Source organism: Mobula birostris, chromosome X (assembly GCF_030028105.1).
Source record: "Mobula birostris isolate sMobBir1 chromosome X, sMobBir1.hap1, whole genome shotgun sequence".
Taxonomy (NCBI): domain Eukaryota; kingdom Metazoa; phylum Chordata; class Chondrichthyes; order Myliobatiformes; family Myliobatidae; genus Mobula; species Mobula birostris.
This window is the reverse complement of record NC_092402.1, coordinates 59,644,359-59,668,609: the sequence shown is the minus strand read 5'-3', so window position 1 is coordinate 59,668,609 and position 24,251 is coordinate 59,644,359.

Below are 24,251 nucleotides of genomic sequence, written 5' to 3'. Positions count from 1 at the left end.
CTTGAACTTTGCAGGATAATGATCGTGAAGATGTTTGTTTTCTTCACCATTACCCTGTGGAACTGAATGCAAAGTTTTGATATCCATTGTTGCTCAAATAAATATAGAAATTCTAAGAATTCTGCAAACATTTGCTGCTGGTCAACATGTTGCACTCTAATATTGAACTTTTTATGAAGTCCAAAGTTAAATGCCCCACAGTTGAATGTTTGCACTTCTCATAAAACTCTCTATCAGTTCCGAGAAAGTGCAAAGGGCCTCTCTTCTTTGTTTGAATGGAAGAGAGCAACTGTGGGAAGTTTGGTAACGTAAAAGATTTATAGCTAAGTTTTAAAAAACTCAAACTTTTAAAAATTACTAATTAAATTTAATTTCATTAACATTTTATTATTAACTGTTTTTAATTTAATTTTTTTTGCTTTCAATTTTAAATGTCTTTGATATTATTGAATGTCTCAGAAAGTAGAGTGGTTTTTCACAGTTTGACAGTTCTATTTACTTTGAGGGCAAGATTTGTTTTGGCTGTCCCACATCCTGCCTTGTATGATGTGAAAGGTTATTTTGATGCACAGAGCTTCACTATGAAGAATCCTGCTTCCTCCTGCTAGGATGTGTGTCTAAGGTACGTTTGGAATTCTCTAGCAGTTTATGTAAGCTGACAATGCTCAATGCTGATCACAAAATCAGTCCTAACGTCTTGTAATTATTAAATATGCTTTCTTCTCAGTGGTAGCTATTTCTTTCAATGTAGCATTTTCTACAAATATGATAATTTTAATTTTTATTCTAAAGAATAAATTGTTAATATAAATGGTAAAAGGTAGTAGTGTCAGCATTGATCCTTATGGGATCCCAGTTTCCACCTACTACCATTCTGAATAGCTACCGTTTAACTCTGCTTTCTCTCTTGTGGTCAGCTAGCCATGCATTCTGCAACGTCTCCAGACTCTGTACGTTCTGATTTTATTCATTGATTAATATGCGGCACCCCACTGAAGATCTTTTGAAAATTATATATATTACATTTATTGCCTTACTTACTCTTTTGTACTACCTCTTTAAAGAATTCAGTGAGGTTAGACAAGCAAGACTTTGTATTTCAAAATCCATGTATATAATATATCACTATATTTTTGGTTTCTCAGTGGATTTCTACTTTAATGCAGATTCCATACTCTTTCTTATCACTTAAAAGAAGTTGACTGGTCCATAGTTCCTAGACATGTTCTGTTTCCTTCTTAAATACAGTACTGTTCGTAAGTCTCAGGCGCATATATATAAGCTAGGATGCCTAAGATGTTTGCACAGTACTGTATTTGTTAACGTGGAGCAGAGAGCGAATTTGTAAATCGGGCGGGAGCGAAGGATGTTGGGAATGGCAAGGGTGGAGTGGCTCGGAAGGGGTGTGGAACAGAGGGGTGCCAGGAGCGGGGGTTGGCGTGGGTGCAGACACACCCAACCTTGAGGCACCAAGCAAGGTCACTTGATTCAAAACAATTGGTTTATTGATCATTACAGATTGCCTCTCTGGTGCTCCCCGCTTTCTCCCCCTTTTCCCAACCATGATTCCTCTCTTCCTGCCCCCTTCCCACTCTCAGTTCACAATAGAGACCCATGTCAGAATCACTCACATGTCATGAAATTTATTTGTTTTGTTTTGCAGCAGCAGTACATTGCAATACATAAAATTATTACTGAGTAAAAGTTCGAGACACTTATAAATAGCTGGGATGTCTTAAGACTTGTGCAGAGTACTGTATAGCGTTACTCATTTACCAGTTATTTGATACCACCCCTTCTTCTAACAGATGGTTTAATATGTGCAAAAGTGCCTTTGTTACATTTTACCTTCATTCTTTCCAAATGCACATCTACAATCCACGCAACCAAGTGATCATGTAATAGCTCTCTATTTATTTATTTCAGATGCAGATATCTCATTATTGGCTCTTTTTTTAAAGAATCTGGACTATTCCATTTACGTGCCCTCAGATTTTTTTCACTACATTGATTTATGTTAGTAAATAATTTAAGTTTATTGTTCCTTTTTTGACATCTACTAATCTTCTTATTTTCGTCGTCACACTTTTGTACTTCAAGTATGTTGTAGTCCTTACCTTCAGAATTTCCTTATCCGTATTGGATTCTCAGTCATGATTTTCTTATAGTTATATTTAATTTGTACATAGTTCATACTTTTATTTTGCAGTTATTTTTGTAGGCTCTGTTGCACACTGTTTGAAATAGTTTTCATTGTCACCCTACATCGTTGTTTGCCAATATTGTTGTTATTCTTTTATCCTTGCTGACAGGAAATGTACAGGAGGCTTGACCCAAAAGCAGAGCAGCGGAGATGATTTATCAGTGAGTTATAACTTTAATAATCAGCTGCAAAAGTGTCTCAGCTCGAAACATTGACTGTTTATTCATTTCCATCGATGCTGCCTGACCTGCTGAGTTGCTGCAGCATTTTGTGTGTATTGCAAAATAACAAGCCATGAGGGGCCAGAAAATGAGAGAAAACAGATAAAGAACCTCATAGGCACAAGGTAGTTTAGGCTTGGAGCAACTGGTTGAGGATGGCTGGTTCGATGGGTGAACAAGGACTGTGGATGAGAGCTGGGCTTAAACAGGCTGCAGGTGATGAGTTGGAAACAAGTGGCAGATGACTCCGGTTAGCTAGGTGGAGCCTGGAAGATGTCCCCTCCTATGGCCAGCACCTGACAGCCCACAATGATCCAGGTGGGTCTGGTGGAACTCCTTGATGAGCTATGTATCCAAGATTAAATTGGATGGCATGAAGACCTCACCTCCCTTCCCAGTCCACCAGGTACTGCACACCCCATCCACAACAATGTGAATCCATCAACCAGTGGACTGTGTACGTTGGACCACCATGCTAGATTCTGGAAGTGCAATCTCAGGTGGGTCGAGTGGTCCATGGATAACAGGCTTGAGGCAGGACGCATGGAAGGTAGGTATGATCCTGAGGGATGGTAGCAGCTGGAGATGGTAAGTGACTGGATCTTGAAGGGACCAATAAACTGGGGCGAAAGCTTGTGGGAGTCAGTGTGCAGGGGCATTTCTGGGGTGGACAGCCAGATACAGTCCCCAGGCTGGATAAGTTTGGCTCGGCGATGACAGCAGTAAGCCTTGCGGCAGTAGGCGTGGCTGGCAGGTACAACGGCCTGCCATGCTCTCTTCCAAGCATTCCAGCAGCAGCAAATCAGGGCGTTGGTGGACAGAGCCTCCACCATTGGCTTATCCATGGGGATCAATGGGGGTTGGTAGTCATGAAGCACTTCAAAGAGCGATATACCCATGGCAGAGGAGTTGTGTAGCCAGGCTGAGAGGAGTGTTGGGCGAGTGGCTAAGGAGGGATTGGATGGACTCATGGTGCTCCCCGATGCTCATGTGCACAGGCAGTGTGTACACTCTGACCATCTCGGACATCAAGGGACGTCTGTCAATTGCTGTGATGCAGAAGGGTTGAGCGATTGGCTCAGTAGGGAGACACAGAGTCCGGTCCAGAAAGTTGCCTGCTGTGCCAGAATCCATCAGAGAATCAGAATCAAGTTTATTATCATCGGCATATGTCATGAAGTTTGATAACTAAGCAGCAGCAGTTCAATGTAATATATGATGATATAGAAAGAAGAAAAAAGTAAATCAATTACAGTAAGTAGTGCAAAGGTAAGCTAGCCAATAATATTAAAGAGGATGCCAAAAGTTTCTTCAGAGGTGGTAATGGGGGATAAGGAGATGGCAGAAGAACTGAATAAGTATTTTACATCTGTCATAAGGGGGGCACTGGGAGCGGACCTAAATGCAAGACACAGACACTGAAGTACCAGAAACAGGACTTGACTAGAGAGCTGGGACAAGAACACAGACTTGGGCTAGGACATTGGCTAGGCAAGTGGAACCAGGACAAAGAACTGGGAACTAGGACCCTGGGCTTGGACTCTGAGCCAGAGACTAGACAAGGACCCAGAACCAGGGTTTTGACTCAGGCTTGGACCCCAGAACTAGGCGAGGACATAACGTGGCTACAGGACTGGACATGGCTTGGGTTCTTCATGGCTTGGGTACTTCATGACGAGGACATGACGAGGCTTGGATTCTTCGAGGCAAGGACATGACGAGGCTTGGGTTCAGACTCCGAGCCAGAGACTGGACAAGGACCCAGAACCTGGGTCTTGACTCGGGCTCAGGCTCCGGAACTAGGCGAGGACAAGACATGGCTACAGAACAGGACGTGGAACTCCTGCACAGGATGAGAGCACAAAGCCTTGACTTGGCCAGGGCTAGGACTAGATGAGGTACGCCTGGGCTGGGCGAGGCACAAGGACAGGACAAGACCCCGAAGCCTTGACTTGGTCGAGGGAGACGGGAACGCAGAGCCTTGGTCTTGGGAGACAGGAACGTAGAACCTTGGTCAAGGGAGGACAGGAATGCAGAGACATGGAACACAGAGCCAGGACCCTCCTTGGGAACAGGACTTGGGGCCGGGGCTCTACACAGAGTCAGGACCCCTCCTAGGGAGCAGGACTCATACACAGAACACAGAGAGACAATTGCAATCACAAGGTAGCCGCAAGTGGCCAGACCTACCTAGCAAAGGCATGGACACAGAGACAGTTCCTAACACAAGGTAGCAGCAAACAGCCAGACCTACCTAGCGAAGGCGTGGACAGAGACAGTTCAAAACAACAATAGACAGTTCCTTATGTTGCTCCAGCAGTTGAACTTGACAGCTGTGTAGGCAAAGGTTGCAGGCAAGGGTTACAGGCGAGGCAAGGCTCAAGCCGAGGCAAAGCTCCAGACACTGGTTGCAGGGCAAGGCTTCAGGAGGAAGGAGCAGAGAAGGGATTCAGACAGGGGGCTTGGACAGGAACAATCTAGCCACTGAAGCTGAACTAAGGAGCTATTTATGTAGCCAGCCCAAAATGTGAATCAGCTGCCTCAATTAGAGCACCCAACAGAAAAAGGGAAAACCAGAAAACCTGGAATAAGGAGCGATGGACTGGACCATGAACCATAATCTGGACTTCACGGACCAGACCATGACAACATCAGTCTTCGCTGTGGAAGACACCAGCGGTATGCCGGAAGTTCGATTGTCAGGGAGCAGAAGTAGGTTAAATTGCCATTAGTAGGGAGAAAGTTCTTGGGAAATTGAAAGGCTGAAGTCACCTGGACCAGATGGTATACACCCCAAGATTCTGAAAGAGGTGGTTTTGGGGCACTTGGAGGCAAATGTTAAAAAATTGGCTGTAGTCAGCATGGTTTCCTTAAGGGGAAAGCTTGCCTGACATATCTGTTGGAATTCTTTGAAGAAATAACAAGCAAGATAGACAAAGGAGAATCTGTAGATGTTTTGGACTTGGATTTTCAGAAGGCCTTTGATAAGTTGCCACACATGAGACTGCTTAACAAGCTAAGAATCCATGGTATTACTGAAAGAATTTAGCGTGGTTAAAGCGGTGGCTGACTGGCAGGAGGCAAAGAGTGGGAATAAAGGGAGCCTTTTCTGGTTGGCTGCCAGTGACTAGTGGTGTTCCACAGGGGTCTGTGTTGGGCCTAATTCTTTTTACGTTATATGTCGATGACTTGGATGACGGAATTGATAGTTTTGTGGCAAAATTTGCGGATGATACGAAGATTCGTGGAGGGGCAGGTAGTTTTAAGGAAGTAGAGAGGCTACAGAAGGACAGACAGATTAGGAGAATGGGCAAAGAAGTGGCATATGGAATACAATGTTGGGAAGTGTATGGTCATGCACTTTGGTAGAAGAAATAAAAGGGTTGATTATTTTCTAAATGGAGTGAAAATTCAAAAATCTGATGTGCGATGGGACTTGGGAGTCTTTGTGCAGGATACCCTAAAGGTTCATTTGCAGGTTGAGTTGATGGTGAGGAAGGCAAGTCATTTCAAGAGGACTAGAACATCAAAGTAAAGATGTAATGTTGAGGCTTTATAAAGCACTGATGAGAACTTACTCTTAGTATTGTGAGCAGTTTTGGGCCCCTTATCTCAGAAAGGATGTGATGACATTGGAGAGGGTTGAGAAGAGGTTCATGAAAATGATTCTGGGATTGAAACGCTTGTCACATGAAGAGTGTTTGATGGCTCTGGGCCTGTATGCACTGGCATTCAGAAGAATGATGGGTGACCTCATTGAAACCTATCAAATGGTGAATGGCCTTGATAGAGTGGATGTGGAGAAGATGTTTCATATGGTGGGAGAGTCTAAGACCAGGGGGGACAACCTCAGAGTAGAGGGGCATTCTTTTAGAACGGAGATGTGGAGGAATTTATTTCGCCAAAGAGTCGTGAATCTGTGGAATGTGCTTCCACAGCCAGTTGTGGAGGCCAAGTCATCATGTATATTTAAGGTAGATTAGATTAGATTATGAGGACACTCAGTCCTCGTTTATTGTCATTTAGAAATGCATGCATTAAAAAATGATACAATTTTCCTCCAGAATGATATCACAGGAAACACAGGACAAACCAAAACTAAAACTGACAAAACCACGTAATTATAACATATAGTTACAACAGTGCAAAGCAATACCGTAATTTGATAAAGAGCAGACCATGGGCATGGTAAAAAAAAAGTCTCAAAATCCTGATAGCCTCATCATCTCACGCAGGCGGCAGAAGAGAGAAACTCTCCCTGCCATGAACCTCCAAGCGCCGCAAACTTGCCAATGCAGCACCCGACCGCAGTGGACTCTGAGTGCATCTGAAAACTTTGAGCCTCCATCCAGCCCTTTGACACCGAACACCGAACACCATCCTCTGCCGAACGCTTCGAACCCACCCCGGCCGCCGAGCAACAAGCAAAGCCGAGGACTTGGGGCCTTCCCCTCCGGAGATTCTGGATCACACAGTAGCAGCGGCAGCGAAGCAGGCATTTCAGAAGTTTCACCAGATGTTCCTCCGTGCTCTCATGTCTGTCTCCATCAAATCAGGATTGTGCACGGCACCCTACTTGACAGATAACAGACATCACCACTGGAATGGCTGCTGCGAGCTGCGTCGCGCCACCATCTTCTCCTCAGCTGAGGAGGTTGATAGATCCTTGATTAGTCAGAGCATGAAGGGCTACGGCGACAGGGCAGGAGACTGGGGCTGAGAGGAAAAATGGATCAGCCATGATGAAATGGTGGAACAGACTTGATGGGCCAAATGGCCTAATTCTGCTTCTACATATCTTATTCATTGAAACAAAGGAAGCTGTTTTGGGCGTTATTGGGTAGATCTGGGGTGCTTAGTTTGCAGGATATTCTGGCACCTGAGGCAGGGACGGTTAAGTCATGTAGGTCCCTGGTGCATTTTTTAATTAAAACAGGGTTGGGAGGCAGGATCTGATCCCCATCATGGCTCCTGTCATACTCCATTACAGTACATGGCAGTAATGCACCTTCCTGATAGGAGTGAGCTGCCATTAGCATAAAAGAAGAAGAAGAAGAGATATCGCCCTTGTAGTGATGTAACTTAATGCTGTTAGTTAGGGTGTTTCAGGATTGAGATCCAAAGATAATGAAGGAACAGAAATATATTTTCATGTCACATTGGTGTGTGACTTGGAGGGGAACTTACAGATAGTAGTATTTCTGTGCGCTTGTTGGCCTTGTCCTGTAGAGAGTAGAAGTCATGGGAGATGCTGTAGGAATAGCATGGGTGAGTAACTGCCATGTATTGTGTAAATGGTAGTGCACCAGTGATGGAGACAATAAATGCTTTGGGTAGTTAATGGAGTGCCAATCAAGTAGATTGCTTTGTTCTGGGTGATGTTAAGCTTCTTCAGCTGAGTTTTCTAGTCAATAGTGATCCTCAGGACATTCCTAGTGATGGATTTCGCAGTGGTTATACCATTAAATTTTGAAGGTAAGTGTTTAGACCCATTGTCATTGTCTGGCATATGTGTAGTGCAAATACGAATGGTCATGTTTCAGATCAAGCCAAATATTGTCTTGATCTCACTGCAGGTGAGCACAAACTTCTTCATACTGACCTGTGTGCAGTTGTTGATGAATATCTTCACTTCTGACCTTCTGGTGGAAGGGAGGCTATTGATAAAGCTGTGGTCTGCTGGCAGGATGATTGACCTCCTACAACCACAACCAGCTTTTTTGTGTGAAGTTTGACTATAGCCTGTCAAGAGCATTTCAATTGATTTCTTTGAAGCCTTTTTTTCCTTGGGCTCTTGCTGCCGTACTGAAGAAATGTAATATTGATGCCTAGGGCAATCACTCAACCTTCATGGGTTGAAACAGAGTTTAATGCCCATCTCTAATTTCCTTTGAACTGGGTGGCTTGCTGGGCCATTTCAGAGGCTTTTCAGAGCTGATTAGATTAGTGTTAATCTGAAATCACATGGAGCCAAGGTAAGAAAGCAGGGTTTTTTCCCCCTAAGGGACATTGAGGAATTTTGATAAAGGTAAAGGTCATGGAGCTGTGATCACTGTCTCTGAAATGCTCACCTACCGAGAGATCTGACACCTGACCTGGTTCATTGCCTAGCACCAGATCCGGAATGGCCTCTCCTATAGTCGACCTGTCAATGTATTGTGTCAGGAATCCTCCCTGGGCACACCTAACAAATTCTGCCCTATCTAAATCTTTTGCACTAAGGAGGTGCTGATCAGTGTTAGGGAAGTTTAAATCATCCATGACAACAATGCTGTATTTTTGCACCTTTCCGAAATCTGCCTCATGATCTGCTCCTTAGTGTGTCTGTTGCTATTGGCGGTGGGGGGTGTCTGAAGAATGCTCCCAATAGAGTGATTGTTCCATTCCTGTTTCTGACCTCCACCCACACCGAATCTGTAAATGATCCCTCCATGTCATCCTTCCTTTCTGCAGCTGTGATACTATTCCTCCACCTCTTTTACTCACCTCCCTGACCCTTTTGTAACATCTAAACCCTGGAATATCCAGCAGGCATTCCTGCCCTTGTGGTATACTTAACTTTGCCTTTTACTGCTTAACACAAATATGATTCTCTATTGTGGGTTTGCCAAGTTGGTGCCTCATTTTAGGTACATTTTGGAGTTGCTCCTGGAATACTCTTTTACACTCCTCAGTGAACCAGGAGATGGTCAATTGGCTTGGAATAAGCCAGCTCTTGGTGTTAAAGATTAGGGTAACAATAACATACAGCACTTCATGGATGCCCAGTTTTGAATCGCTAAATCTGTTCTGAATCTATCCAAATTAGCACAAGGTAGAGCCATACAACACAATGAAGGGCATTACAGGAGAATGCAGATGCTGAAATCTGGAGCAACAAACAATGCTCTGGAGGAACTCAGCAGATCGAGCAGCATCTGTGGGAGGAAAGAAATTGTCAACATTTTGGGTTGAAATCCTGCATCAGGACTGAGAGTAGAGAGGCGAGATGGCGAGCTGAGAAGTGGAATGACGGGTGTCCTCAGTGTACAGATAAAACTTCATCTCCACAGTGAGTGTGCAGTGGTCACTCATTTGTGTTAGTCTGGTGAGGATGAACTCAAATGAATCCCTTGTATTGGTTCAGTCACTACATGCCACTGGCCCAATCTGGTTGCCGTATCCTTCAGGACATCAGTCTATGGTGCTACTACATACAGACTCTTGGTGATGGACATTGAAAACCCCAACCCAGAGTACAATCTGATCCCTTGCTTCTCTTAATATTTTTTTTCCAAATGTTGTTTATTGGGGAGGAACATTGACTCATCAGCTGAGGGAGGGCTGTAGATAGTATTCAGGAGCAAGTTTCCTTAACTGATGCCATGTTAATATTAAGGATTCCAGGGCAACTCTCAACCATGTACCACTGCGCTGAGACCTTTTGAGAGTCAGGACATCACCAAGGATCATAATGAAGGTTACCAGGTCATTATAAAAGGTATGGTTCTGTGTGGATATTAATGCCAGGTTGTTGTTTAAGCAGTAAGTGGGAAACATTCAGTTTGATACAAGTTCTAGAAGGTAATGAGAAGAATTTTACAGGGATACTGTATTGAGGTGGGATGTGTCCTTGTCAGTATTGAATCATATGCCTAGTTTGGTGCTGGGTAGTCCATCTGTTTTTACTCCTTTTTTTCTTATTTAGTAATTGTTTAGTACAACTGAATGATTTGCTGACCTTTTCTAAGGGCAGTTAAAAATCAGCCATAATGCTTATCACATGGCATCTGTAGTCACGTAGGACACATTTTCTTCCCTAACGAGAAAACCTGCGGATGCTGGAAGTCCAAGCAACATACACAAAATGCTGGAGGAACTCAGCAGGCCAGGCAGTATCTATGGAAAAAAAAGTACAGTCGACGTTTCGGGAGGGGGTTATCAACCTGGGATGTTAGCTCTGTTTCTTGCCACAGATACTGTCTGGCCCGCGGGGAATTTTGGTTTCAGGTTTCCAACATCTGGATTTGTTTGGTGTTTAATTCCTGGACAGTTGTGAGGCAATGTAATTTGACTACTCTTCACAGATACTGCCTGATCTGATGACCTTTCCCAGCATTCTCCTCTGCTTCAGATTTCTAGTAACTGCTATCTTCTGTATCACTTACCACTGTCTGTGAATTCTATTTCAGTCTCACATATGACTGTGCTACTTCTGCCCATTCCCATGATGATATTTGTAACTTTTGAGCACCATTATTGTGCCTCCCCTTTTTTCTATCTTATGATTTCTAAATTTATTATGTCCTGCAATGCTAAATTCCCAGTAATTTTTTTCTCTGTAGCCACAAATCAGTTTCCCTTCTATGTATGTAGTTCATTGCAACAGCTTTCCTGTTTTATTACGATGTGTACATTACTTTACAGGGGGTTTGATATTTTAATAGCAGTTTCTTTCACTGTATTTCCAACCATCATTTCACTCTTTTGTTCTGTAAGTCTATTTATTCCCTGACTATTTACATTCTACTCCAGTATAGTCAGTCCAATATGCTCCTTTCCAATTATATTTAAACTCACTTCATTTCTTGTCAATCCCTCCTCATGTCTTACTATTATGCCCCTTGTTACTTCTGCATTTAGTGTTTCTGCTTGGACTTTGGTTACACTCTGATTCAGGTGGGACCCATACTATGCAGTTCCAGTACTAGTGCCAATGTCTCACATTAGCCCTTAAGCTATATATTAACTAGGCTGACCTGTCTATCTGTCTGCCAATTTACATATGGTTCAGTCAATAATCCCAAGATTATTATCTTTGGGTTTCTGCTTTTTAATTAAATTTCTAAACCCAGCAATATGTCCTACCTCTTTCTACGTACAATATTTTTACAACATACACATGGCGACCCCTTTAGTGGTACCCCAATAACTAATAAAGTGGCCACTGAGTGTATGTGTGTGGACTTTTGCTGCTGTAGCACATTTCAAGGTTTGACATGTGCATTCAGAGATGCTCTTCTGCACGCCACTGTTGTAACATGTGACTATTTGAGTTACTGTCGTCATCCTGTCAGCTTGAGCCAGTCTGGTGATTCTCATCTGACCTCTCTCATTTTCACCCACAGAACTGCCACTCACTGGATGTTTTGTTGTTTTTCGCACCATACTCTATAAACTCCAGTGACTGTTGTGCTTGAAACAGATCAGCAGTTTGTGAGAAACTCAAACCACCCTGTCTGGCACCAAAATCATTCCACAGTCAAAGTCACTTAGATCACAATTCTTCCCCATTCTGATGTTTGCTCTGAATGATGATTGAATCTCTTGACCATGTCTACATGCTTTTATGCATTGAGTTGATGGTACGTGATTGGTTGATGAGATATTTACCTTAATGAGCAGGTGTACAGGTGTACCTAATAAAGTTGCCACTGAGTATATATTCTGAAAAATTTATTCACCCAACCTTTCCCAAATTCACCTCGAGCCACCTCAAGAAATCATTTACCCTGGAACTAAGTAGACAACACACACTTATGAGAATTTTGTTTGTGAATGCAGAGGACACTATCCGTACTTCTAATGAAAATTCCTTATCACCTTTATAGTTCAATTATGCTCTTCCTTTTCTTAGAATGCATTTGAGTCATAGTGCCTTAGTTTACATTGTGAACATCACTGTAATTTTTCCCCATACTTAGAATGCTAATATTGTACCTGTTGAATAGGACTAGTGTTTTTGTGACCTCTTCTCAACTAGTAATTCTCTTCCATTGGACTCCACCTCAGTCACACTAGCCATTCCTGAAACCTGTACTCTGGGATGTGACCCTGAGGTGGAGTGGCAAGGTAGAGTTAATGCTTACGGATGTGCAAATCTGAGACCGTATTGTTATTCACAGAGCTCATATACCATATTTCCACTCTGTTGTCTTCCCTATTACTTTGTCAACTTATTAACTTGTATATTTATAGGCCAAATTAAAATTAGTAGATAACTTTTGTTTAAAGATGCAAATTACTTACTATTTATATTCATGCCCTTAAAACTCCTGTGCTCACCAAAAAGCCACTTTTATGGATTTACCTTACCTTTACTTTATTGCCTTTTCTTTATAAACTATTCAGCCCAGTTTTATTCTCTTGCTGTTTTTGAGCTTTCTTTATATGCTATTTATTAATTTGAATATTTGAATAATTCATCACTCTTCAATTGTGCTGATTATCAAATGACATTGTGATAGTTCCTTGTGTTTAATCATGACACATTTCCTCCTCAAACTCGTTCTGATTCCTGCTCTTTTTAACTGCTGTGCTGCATGGTTGCAGATCTCCTTCTTAAGCTTTGTATTCACTACTGATTCCACTGGCCATGCCAACATTCATTCTAAGTGCCCATTGAGAAGGTGGGGGTGAGCTTCCTTCTTGAACCAATGCAGTCCTTCAGCTGAAAGTGCTCCCACGGAGCTGTTGGGGAGGGAGTTCCAGGATTTGAACTCAGTGATGAAGAAGGAAATGTGACATATTACCAGATGTGACTTATCGAAGAACCTGCAGGCAGTAGTTTTCATGTACGCCTGCTGCCCTGACATCCTTCATGGTTGAGATGAAAGGTTTGGGAGGTGCAGTCAGAGTAACCTGGGCAACAAACAACAGTGAGTTTTCTAGATGTCACACTATGGACACTATACATCAATGGAAGAGTGAATGCTTATACTAAAGGCAGAGTATCAGTTAAGCAGCTTGCTTTGTCATGGAAGACTTCGAGCTTCATTTGTGTTGTTGGAATTGTATTCATCCAGGCAAGTAGAGAGTATTCCATCACACACTTGACTTGTGCCTTGTAGAAGATGAAAAGTCTTTAGTTTATGCACCTGTTAACTACTAACCTGCTCTTGCATTAATCCAATTCCTGTTCTGAAGCTCAAGTTTTTTTTGTTAAATTACTTTGTTTCTCACCCTTAAAGTGTCATGGCTCCTGCTCTTAAATTTGTTGAGTTCATGCTGTAATTCTAGATCCCGCTCTGATACTACAACCATTCTCACTCATAAACTACTCCAGTTCTTCTTCTTAGACCTTCCACCTGCATTCTTGCTTTTAAACAACTCCAGTCCCTGCGCTGACTGCACACTGAAGCTCACATTTAAACTTACTTTGATCCTATTCTTAAACTCCTCCATTTCCCACTTTTAAACTACTCTATTTTCCACATTTAGCTCTTAGAACAACTATGGTTCCTGCTCTTAATTTAGTCCAATTACAATTCATGAATTACTTCAGTTCCTAAACTACACAAATTTCTGTACTTAATCTAATTGTGTTCCTGCTTCTAAAATACTACGGTTCATGATTTTAAGCCATTCCTGCATTCATTTTCCCCATTATTTGCTCTTAAGCTACTACAGTTCCTTATCTAATGTACACTGGATCCCACTCTTAAATCTCCCTGCTTGCAACATTTAAATGAAATTAGATTTTGTTCTTAAACTACTCCAGTTATTGTTCTTAAATTACTCCAGTTTCTATTCTTAAACTACTCTAGTTTCCAGTTTAATCTTCACCAGTTCTTGCTCTTAAGATGCTCTAGATTCTGTACTGTGCTATTTCAATTAGTGATGGAAGGGTGTCATTCTGGCTGGAGGTCAGTGACCAGATGTGCTCCACAGTAGTGAGTGATAGGATCTCTGTTGTTTGTGATGACTTGGATGAAAATATAGATGGGTTGGTTAGTGAGTTTTGCAGAAAACACAAACACAAAAAATTGGTGGAGTGTAGACAATGAAGAAAGTCATCGAAGGATATAGATCAGTTATAGTTATAGCAAGTGAAATGGCAGAGTTTAATCTGAGCAAGTGTGTATGTGTTGCCCTTTGGGATGTCAAATGTAAGGGAAAAGAGTACAGTTAATGGCAGTATCCTTAACAGTATGGATGAATTTTGGGGTCTAAGCCCATAGCTCCTGAAAGTGGCAATGCAAGTAGATGTAATGGTAAAGTACGCATATGGCACGTTGCCTTCATCTATCATGGCATAGAGTATAGGAGTCAGAAAGTCATAATGCAGTTGCATTAAACTTTGGTTAGGCTGCGCCTGGAGTATTGTGTGCAGTTCTGGTTTCCCCATTACAGGAAGGATGCAGAGGCTTTGGAGAGAGTGCAAAAGAGCTTTACCGAGATGCTGCCAGCATTAGAGGCTATGAGCTATAAAGAGAGGTTAGACAAATCTGGATTATTTTTTTCTGAAGAGTCAGAGGTTAAGGGGATTTCTGAGAAGTTTATAAAATTATGAGAGGCATAAATCGGGTAGATCGCCAGAATCTTGTACCCAGTTTAGAAATGTTGAATATTAGAGGTGTAGCTTTAAGGTGAGAGGCGAAAAGTTTCAAGGGGATGTGCAGGTCAGGTTTTTTTTACACTAAGTTTAGTGGGTGCTTGGAACAGGTTGCTTGGGGTAGTAGTGGAAGCAGATACAATAGTGGCATTCAAGAAGCTTTTCGATAGGGATATGAGTACACAGAAAATATGCAGATCATATGCAGACAGAGAATAGTTTATGCAGTATTGTGTTCAATGCTTTGGGCCAAAAAGCCTGTTCCTGTGCTGTAATGTTAAATGTTCTAATTTCTTCACATAAATCTTCCATGTTCCTGCTCGTTCTTAAACCTCCCCAGACCTTGATCTTGGTATACTTCATTTTCATCTACTTCAGCTAGACTGGTTCCTGTTGTTTAATCACTCATGTTTTTCAACTTGCCAGGTTTCCAATACGAACCTTCTCCACTTCCTGCTTTTAAACTAATTCAATTCCCACTCTTTAAGTACTCCTCAGCCTCAAGATTTTCCTGTGTTCTGGCTTAGAGTACTTCACTTCTTGCTTTTACGTTGATCTCATTTTTGCAATTGTATCAGTCGTATTACAGCTCTTAAATGCCTCCAGTTGTTGGTCTTCTACTAGTTCCTGCCTCTAAGTCACTCTGGTTCAAGCTCTTAAACATCTTTGGTTCCTGCTCCAATTTCTGCACCTAAATTGTTCAAGTTCCTTCTTAAACTGCTTGTGTTCCAATTGCTAAACTGCTCCCTTTCCCATTTTACATCTACTCTTACAAACTCTATAGAAATTCCAGTTTTTGCTTTTAAATTACTTCCACATCAGCAGTTAAACTACACATATTCCTTCTCTTAAACATTTCTGGTTCCAGCTCTTCAAATATTCCAAATTCTGCTCTAAAACTGCTCAGGTTTGTCCTCTTAAATTTCACTTTTTTTCTTGCTCTTCAACTACTGTTTCTGTTCCTAATCCAGACTGATTGCCATGCTTAAACTACAAGGTTTCCTCTCTTAACTTTCTAAAGTTTTTCAAGTTGAGGTACTTTTTTTCTTAAGGATCTCTGATTTCCACTCTGAAACTACTCCATTTTCCTCTCTTTCTCACTTCTCTGCTCTTGATCTAGTCCTGTTCCGATTCTTAATAGTTTTCATTTAAACTACTTTTGCTCCCATTCTTAGGTTACAATACTAGATAAATTATTTGTATTCTTGCACCAAACTACTCTACCCCAGCATTTAAAGTATTTCAGTTCCACCTTTATATTGCTCTGATTCCAACAGTTAATGCACTTGTGTTCCTGCTCCTAAGCTACTTTGGTTACCACACTTTAAATTATTTCAAACCCACACACAGAAGAATATAGGAGAGTATAGTCTTCTTAGTCTCTGTTCAGCAAAGTTGTCATCTGTGGAACCAGTCCAGTGAGCCTTCACTGCACTCCCTTTTTACCAATATCTCATTTCATAGGTAAAGAGACGAGAACTATACATAATACTCCAGGTGTGGTCTCACCAAGGCCCTATATAATTGCAGCAAATCATCACTACACTTAAGCTCAAATCTTATAATAGCACTTGCCTTCCTAATTGCCCATTTCACCTGTATATTTATAGTGACTTGTGGACAAAGCTACTTGGATTCCCTTGAACATCAATACTACCCAATCTGATTTATTCACCAAAGTGGATAACCTAATCTTTTTCCATATTATCTTTTTAAATCACTTGGGTTCCTGGTCTAATACTACTTCAGTCCCCCCCCCCCCAAACTATTTTGGTTCCCATTCTTAGGCTACTTCATTTTCTGCTCTAAGTCCACAGGAGTTCTCACATTTAAACTCACAATCCCAAATACCCATGGTTCCCATTCTTCATATACTCTAGTTTCAACTCTTAATCTTCTCTGTTTACCTCTAATACTCTAATTCCTGCTTTTAATCTAGCGGAGATACTGCTTTAAATTATTCTAGTTCTTGCTTTTAAACTGCTCCAATTCCCCGGGAGTAACAGTAAATTTTGTTACATTAGCTTCGTTTACTTTACATGGCTTATTTGAAAACTGCATGTCTGAGTTAAGGAGGTGTTCCATACTACTTTATTAAAATGCAAAGTATTGGCCTTGCATACCACAGTTCAAACTGTAATTTTCCCATATACAGTACAAAAGACGCAAGATCTCATTACAGAAAAAATATTGAGACCTTCTTAACACATGAGCTAGATTCAGATCTCACATGCAAGATACTTCAAACGTACAAAAATGCAATGCACGTTCTCAGAAGAAATGAGACTCCAAAATATAAGATCTTAATGCCCATAAAAGCGAATCTATTATATAACTGCTATATCTTCCAATATTCTGCTAATTAGCTCACATGAGATGCTTTGTTAATTGTATAAAAATTCATGTTTGTGATCACTTTGATTGCATATCAGGCTGCAAGATACGGAAGTGCTTTCAAACCAGCATCCTTTAGAAAGACTGGTCTATGTAACTCATCTCCAGGCATGTATCTGGAACTCTTCTTGGCTTTAAAGCCCTTTAAGGGATTAAAAAAATTACAGTGGAATACTCTTCCTAATGAACCTACTTTGCACCTCTGGTAAATGCACAGCACAAAAATGGAAAAACAAGCAAACAAAGAAATTTGCAAAAATTAAAGGATTAATTTTCCACAGGGCTCATCCACATCTGTTTATGCTGCTTTCCAAGATTCTCGTGGCTATCCACCAAAGATGAGAGGAAATCCCTTTAGAAATTTGTCCCTAAATCCAAACCAAATGAATAAATGATTACAGCAGACAAAATACAAAAGCAAGTTAATGCAAAACTGTAAAAATCGAATTATCGCAAACTCTGATCAGAAGCTAGCACCTTAAAGAAAATAACTGCCAATGTCCAGAAAGTAGTTACTCACCCATCCCAAATCACTGCTTGACCTCCAGATCTCTTCAAAGTTAGACTGAACCAGACTTCATAATCTACTCTGTAACCAAATTCACACTAAATACTTTTCCAGTCTCAGTCCCAGTGTCCCAGTTAGTGACTCTCCTGCTTTCAGATGAGAAATATAGGCCCTCTGGCACTATCAGTGATTGCAGATGGGTGTAAAAGATCTCATAAAACTATTTTGAAGAGCAAGAGAGTTCAACACTATATCTTGGCCAATATTTATCTGGTTGTTATCTCATTGTTATTTGTGGGAGCTTGTGTAAGTATTTTGCTTTTTTTTGCTATGAATAAATCAGCTGTTACAACAATGGCTACATTTGAAATAACTTCATTGGCTTCTAGGCAATTTGGAGTGTCTTGAGATTATGAAAGGGTCTGTATTAATGCACTTTTCTTTCCTTTTTCTCGGTATATATCATCTCAGCATCCTGATAACTATCCCCATCTAAAATGGATCTAGAGAAATGCAATAAAAGCAGAAATGCAGGAAATATTCAGATCAGGCAACAACTGTGGAGAGAGAAAAAGATTCAATGTTTTAGGTAAAAGCCCATTCATCAGAACTGGCAAAGGGTATTCCTTATTCTGGTGAAGGGTTTTTGACCTGAATTAATCTGATTTCTCTTTCACTGACGGTGCCTGACATGTGTGTGTTTAGTATTTTCAATTTTCCTTTCTGAAATTCTTTTATATTCACTTAGAGAAATGGGGGTATTGAATGATGGATACACAGAGAAAGCAAAGCTGCACCAAGAGAGCAAAAAAACAAAGATAACAGTTTAGGTTGATGAACTTACATTAGAAGAGATGATGAAAGACAGGTTGTGATGAAAGGTTATCAATCTGAAATATTAACTGTGTTTCTCTACCCACAGATGCTGTTTGACCTGCTGAGTGTTTCTGGAATTTTCTTTTTTTCCCACATTTGAAGAATTTAGCTTTCAGTAAGACAGATAATTGAATTAGGGAATGCAAAAATGCTGTTTCCTCTCCAAAAATTGTTGAAATATTTTTCCATATTAAGGATGATACAAATCTGACATTTTGTTTCAGGTTTTGCTTGAGGGGAGTTCTGGCAAATGCAGCAAAAGTCAAGATGCTGCATTTACATCACTTTCTTGGCTGACATTTAAGCAAAGAGCAGTGTGTCCTCTCGAGAAGTGGATGTAATGGCAAATCTTTGCACAGGTCATTGGTATTCACTAAGATTTTGTTGAGGTCCACAGTTGCACTCATTTGAGGGTTCCTCTTGGAAATGCTTCAACACAGTGAACCTCTGGTTTTGATCATTTCTCTTTGGGGTGTGGCCAAACATACGCACTTTTCCATAAGCTGATAATAAGAAGCTTCAGAACCAAAATTGCTGCACTAAACACTCAATTAAGCTCAATTACGGCTACCTGCAATAATAGAATTGACCTGTCCCAATTTTGTGCATGATAGAAATGGGGAGGTAATTGAGATTCCACAATACAGAACATGTCATCCAGCACACTTTAATCAAACTTAAGAAAAAGGACATAATACATTTAGTGCAGAAACATACAAATTTACCAGTGGCTGTGTTGTACTCAGCTTCTGAGATTTGGTTGCATTGAAATCAGTACAATATGCAGTGGCAAAGGACGACTTTTTGGGCAGCAAAACAAAGTATTAGAGTAATTAAATTACATTAAAGGTTGGGGATATATGCAGCAATTTGTAGAGATTTGGAAGAAGAAATTCCGTTGCAAATACTGCTTTCCCTGTAAGTACCAACCCATTTATTTTTTTTTATATAGTGCACTTAGTCCTCTGGTTCAAATACATGCTGATATTTATGTACTTTTGCATATTTATCAGTATTCCTCACTTTGTTTTCATATAATTCTTTATTCTTTAGAATTGTTGAATGTTGAGTGCCATGCCAACACGCCACAGCAAATTCTTAATACATGTAAATGCATACAGTGAACAAAATCCTTGAACTGCTACTCTGCAGTTCAACAAGGTCACGTGACACCACCTCAAGGGCAATTAGGAATGGCTAGTAAATGCTGGCCTTATTGGCAAGCACCATAAAAAATGAATAAATACATCAAAATAATGCATTCTTTGTAGTTACCTATTTTGCTTCACCTCACCAGCTTCCCAAAAACTCAAGCCTATCTGGTAACAGCTGGTTTGATATCCATTGCCAGATCTGGCTGGTTTAGGATGTGACCTCTCACCCCTCTCCTACAACCATTCACTCTGCAGGGATCCTCCTTGAGAAGGATGGCAATACCTGCTTTCTTTTTTCCAAGCCCATTTTTTCCTTGTGCCTCTCTCTCTGGCTCCTCCACCTTTACCTCTGTCCACTGTAGGGGCATGTGCTTGTTAAATATCCATTCAACCAATTCTCATGAATAGGAGCAGGAGTAGGCCACCTTGCCCGTCAAGCCTGCTCTGCCATTCAATAAGATCTGGCCATGGACTCATCTCTACCTACCTGCCTTTTCCCATAACCCTCAATTCCCCTACTATGCAAAAATCTATCCAACCTTGTCTTAAATATATTTACTGAGGTAGCCCCCACTGTTTCATTGGGCAGAGAATTCCACAGGTTCACCACTTTGGGAAAAGTAGTGAATAGTGATATAAATGGATAAATCACTGGACTAGCAATCCGGAGATTAGATCTAACAAATTGAAGATGTGAATTCAAATCCCTCCATGGTAGCTGGGAAAGTTTAATTGTTAATTTGGTTATCTGAATTAAATTTGAAATAAAAACTAATTTTACTAATAGCAATGACGAAACTACTGGATTGTCATTTAAGAAAAAACATCTGCTTAATTAAGATGCCCTGTACGGAACAAAATCTGCCACCCTTACCTTGTCTAGCTTATAGATCCTTCCCAGATGATGGCAGCATTCTGTTCCTGAGAACTGTTCGTAACCCACAGTAGATGGCAAACCAATCCCACTGATCTCTTAAATGCTCATTTGTACATACAGGCTCCAAATACACTAAGTCAGACATTTGTAAGGTAACCTGCATGTGTGACTCAAGATCCACAAAAATGAGGTAGCAGACTGGCCCAACGAATCATTCTGCTGATCATAACAATAGTCTGGACCTCTTGGTACCTGATTTCAACATGGCAAAGTCACCTCAAGTCTAGAGGAGGACTGAAACCTGCACTTTTACCCATCAGACAGGTTTCCATATTAGCTGTAATATTAATGCAGTCATCTACAATATCATGGATAATGAGGATCTTTGTCTCAACAGAAAAGAAATTCTGCAAGGAGCTGTGATGCTGCTGAAGATGGGCACAGGGTGTGGCAGTGATAGTTAAATCACTGAACATAGAGCCCCATAACTTGTTTCTTTGTTACATTTGTATGGTTTAATCATCAAATAAATTTTGACCTTGTTAATATCCCTTCAATCGGTGGCCATTTACCAAGAGAACTCTAACTGGTAGAACCTGTCAGGAGATGTAGAGGAGGCTTGACTCGAAGCAGAGCAGCAGAGATGAGTTAGCAGTGAATGAAACTATAATAGTAGACTGCAAAATAACAAGCCATGAAGGGCCACTGAACAAGAGAAAACAGAAACTAACACAACAGACAACAAGGCAAACTAGGCAGGGAGGGTAAAATCTAGGAACAACTAGTCAAGGCCAGTTGGTTTGATGAATAGAAAGGGACTATAGATGAGAACTGGGGTTAAACAGGCTGTAGGTGATGAGTCTGGAATGAGGAGCAGGTGATTTGTATTAGCTGGGTGGAGACTGGGAGGTGCCTGCATGTGCAGCCTGGGAGACAGCAGTGGGAAATAATTCAACCAGCAACAAGGTAAATTTTAGGTGGGGGAGTGAAGGTGTTGGTCTGAAATTTTGACTGTTTATTCATTTCCATAGATGCTGCCTGACTTACTGAGTTCCTCCAGAATTTTGTGTGTGTTACTCTGGTTTTGTAATTAGTTGTTCCAAGTATATATCTGCAAAATTGCTCAGTTGTAGTCTGGGATTTTATTTGTTTTTGTGTGAAAACCAGCCACTAAGTTGACAGAGATCAACACTTTTACCTTTGTGTAGGATATTGTTGGTGGCACCCATTTTTCCAATATTTCACCCTTTGTAAATAGTTTGTGAAGCTGGTTTATTACCAAAGGTATATAATCACTTATACCAATATTGATTTCCTGATTCTATAACAACAAGTGGAAGAATTAAATTTAATGATTTGTAAATCAGAATTATGTATTATTTTTTCATTGTACCAATAATTTATAAAGCCAAATTAAATGTTGCCACAAAAACATACTTCTTGAAGAATTTATTACAACGAGACAAAAACTTGCACACAAACAGAAATAGGTTTAAAATTCTCCCTACTTTCTCAGGGATCACCATTCAGACCCTGCACTCAACTGAAATGATCTGCCAATTATCATGAACCACCCTCACCTCCACAGCATGCGTGCACACACCCTAGCCACCAATCAGTTTAGTTGGTGTGGTTACCAATGATTATTTTAAATGTATTAAATCTCCATTTAAGAATGCCAGTACCTGTAGTCTGTCTTCATAGTTACTGCTTTTGCTTCCTGTTGCCAAATTGATGAATCTATGTTGCAACTTTCTATGTTGCTACATTTTCCTGCTTGCTACGTACCTGAATTGCTGTAATTTAATTTGAACGTGTATACACACTGTCCTAGCAATTAGATCATTTTGCACATAGCTGTAAATGTGATGTAAACCTGATTAGATCACACTCATGACTATTTTCAATCAAACTGCGAACATCAGGAAATTGCTCAAGTACTTTCCTGTGATCTTTTCTATGCATCAGTCACACACCTAATTTGCATGTGGGATAATTCCTTGCTGATGTAAATTGGAACTTTTGGGAGTAACCCAATACTTGAATTGAAAACCTACAGAAGAGTGAGGAGCATGACAGTTGTAAACTCCGAGGAAAGCAGTACAGAACAAATTTTGCAGAGGCAGAATATTTTGTGCGAAAGTCTTTTAGCACTGATCCTATGTTATGTTTGGGGTTGGAGAGTTTGGAGGGTGGGGAAGAGAGGATGAAAATATTTCTGAGATAAAATCAGAACCAGCCTCTTTTGCGATGTCAGTTTGTATGGAAGTTGTGACAATATAATGTGCTTAAGGGCCAGCATTTATAGTATTGGTTGCAAATAGAGTTTTGACAAGCCACTTGGAGTTGATAGACACGCTCCATATGTCTTCTGCATTAACAAGTGCAGGAGGCATAGTGTTGGCTTCCAGGGTTCCCTGCCTCATGTAATATGGTACTTTGGTTACACAAACTAGTTGGATAATGGGTCATTATAATTCTACTGCTGAGATAATGGTTGAAAATCTACCTCAACCTCCTTTCAGCCTCTTGACTTACACATACATCAGTTTAATTATGAGATGGATCTTTTTTCATTAGTTCTTTTTCTATTCTTCATTTCCTGATATATTATTTGCTTCTTTCTATGAAAAGATGGAGTCTCAAATACCTCTGGTCCTCTGTGACATTTGACCACATCGATTGCAAATTTGGATTTTGCTTTTGACTCGCATAAAAGTAATTTTAGAAACATAGAAAATAGGTGCAGGAGTAGGCCATTTGGCCCTTCGAGCCTGCACCGCCATTCAGTATGATCATGGCTGATCATCCAACTCAGAACCCTGTACCTGCCTTCTCTCCATACCCCCTGATCCCTTTAGCCACAGGGGCCATATCTAACTCCCTCTTAAATATAGCCACTGAACTGGCCTAAACTGTTTCCTGTGGCAGAGAATTCCACAGATTCACCACTCTCTGTGTGAAGAAGTTTGTCCTCATCTCGGTCCTAAAAGGCTTCCCCTTTATCCTCAAACTGTGACCCCTCGTTCTGGACTTCCCCAACATCAGGAACAATCTTCCTGCATCTAGCCTGTCCAATCCCTTTAGGATTTTATACGTTTCAATCAGATCCCCCCTCAACCTTCTAAATTCCAGAGAGTATAAGCCTAGTTGATCTGGTCTTTCATCATATGAAAGTCCTGCCATCCCAGGTATCAATCTGGTGAACCTTCTTTGTACTCCCTCTATGGCAAAAATGTCTTTCCTCAGATTAGGGGACCAAAGCTGCACACAATACTCCAGGTGTGGTCTCACCAAGGCCTTGTACGACTGCAGTAGTACCTCCCTGCTCCTGTACTCGAATCCTCTTGCTATGAATGCCAGTATACCATTCGCCTTTTTCACTGCCTGCTGTACCTGTATGCCCACTTTCAATGACTGGTGTACAATGACACCCAGGTCTCGTTGCACCTCCCCTTTTCCTAATCGGCCACCATTCAGATAATAATCTGTTTTCCTGTTCTTGCCACCAAAGTGGATAACCTCACATTTATCCACATTAAATTGCATCTGCCATGAATCTGCCCACTCACCTAACCTATCCAAGTCACCCTGCATCCTCTTAGCATCCTCCTCACAGCTAACACTGCTGCCCAGCTTCGTGTCATCCGCAAACTTGGAGATGCTGCATTTAATTCCCTTGTCTAAGTCATTAATATATATCGT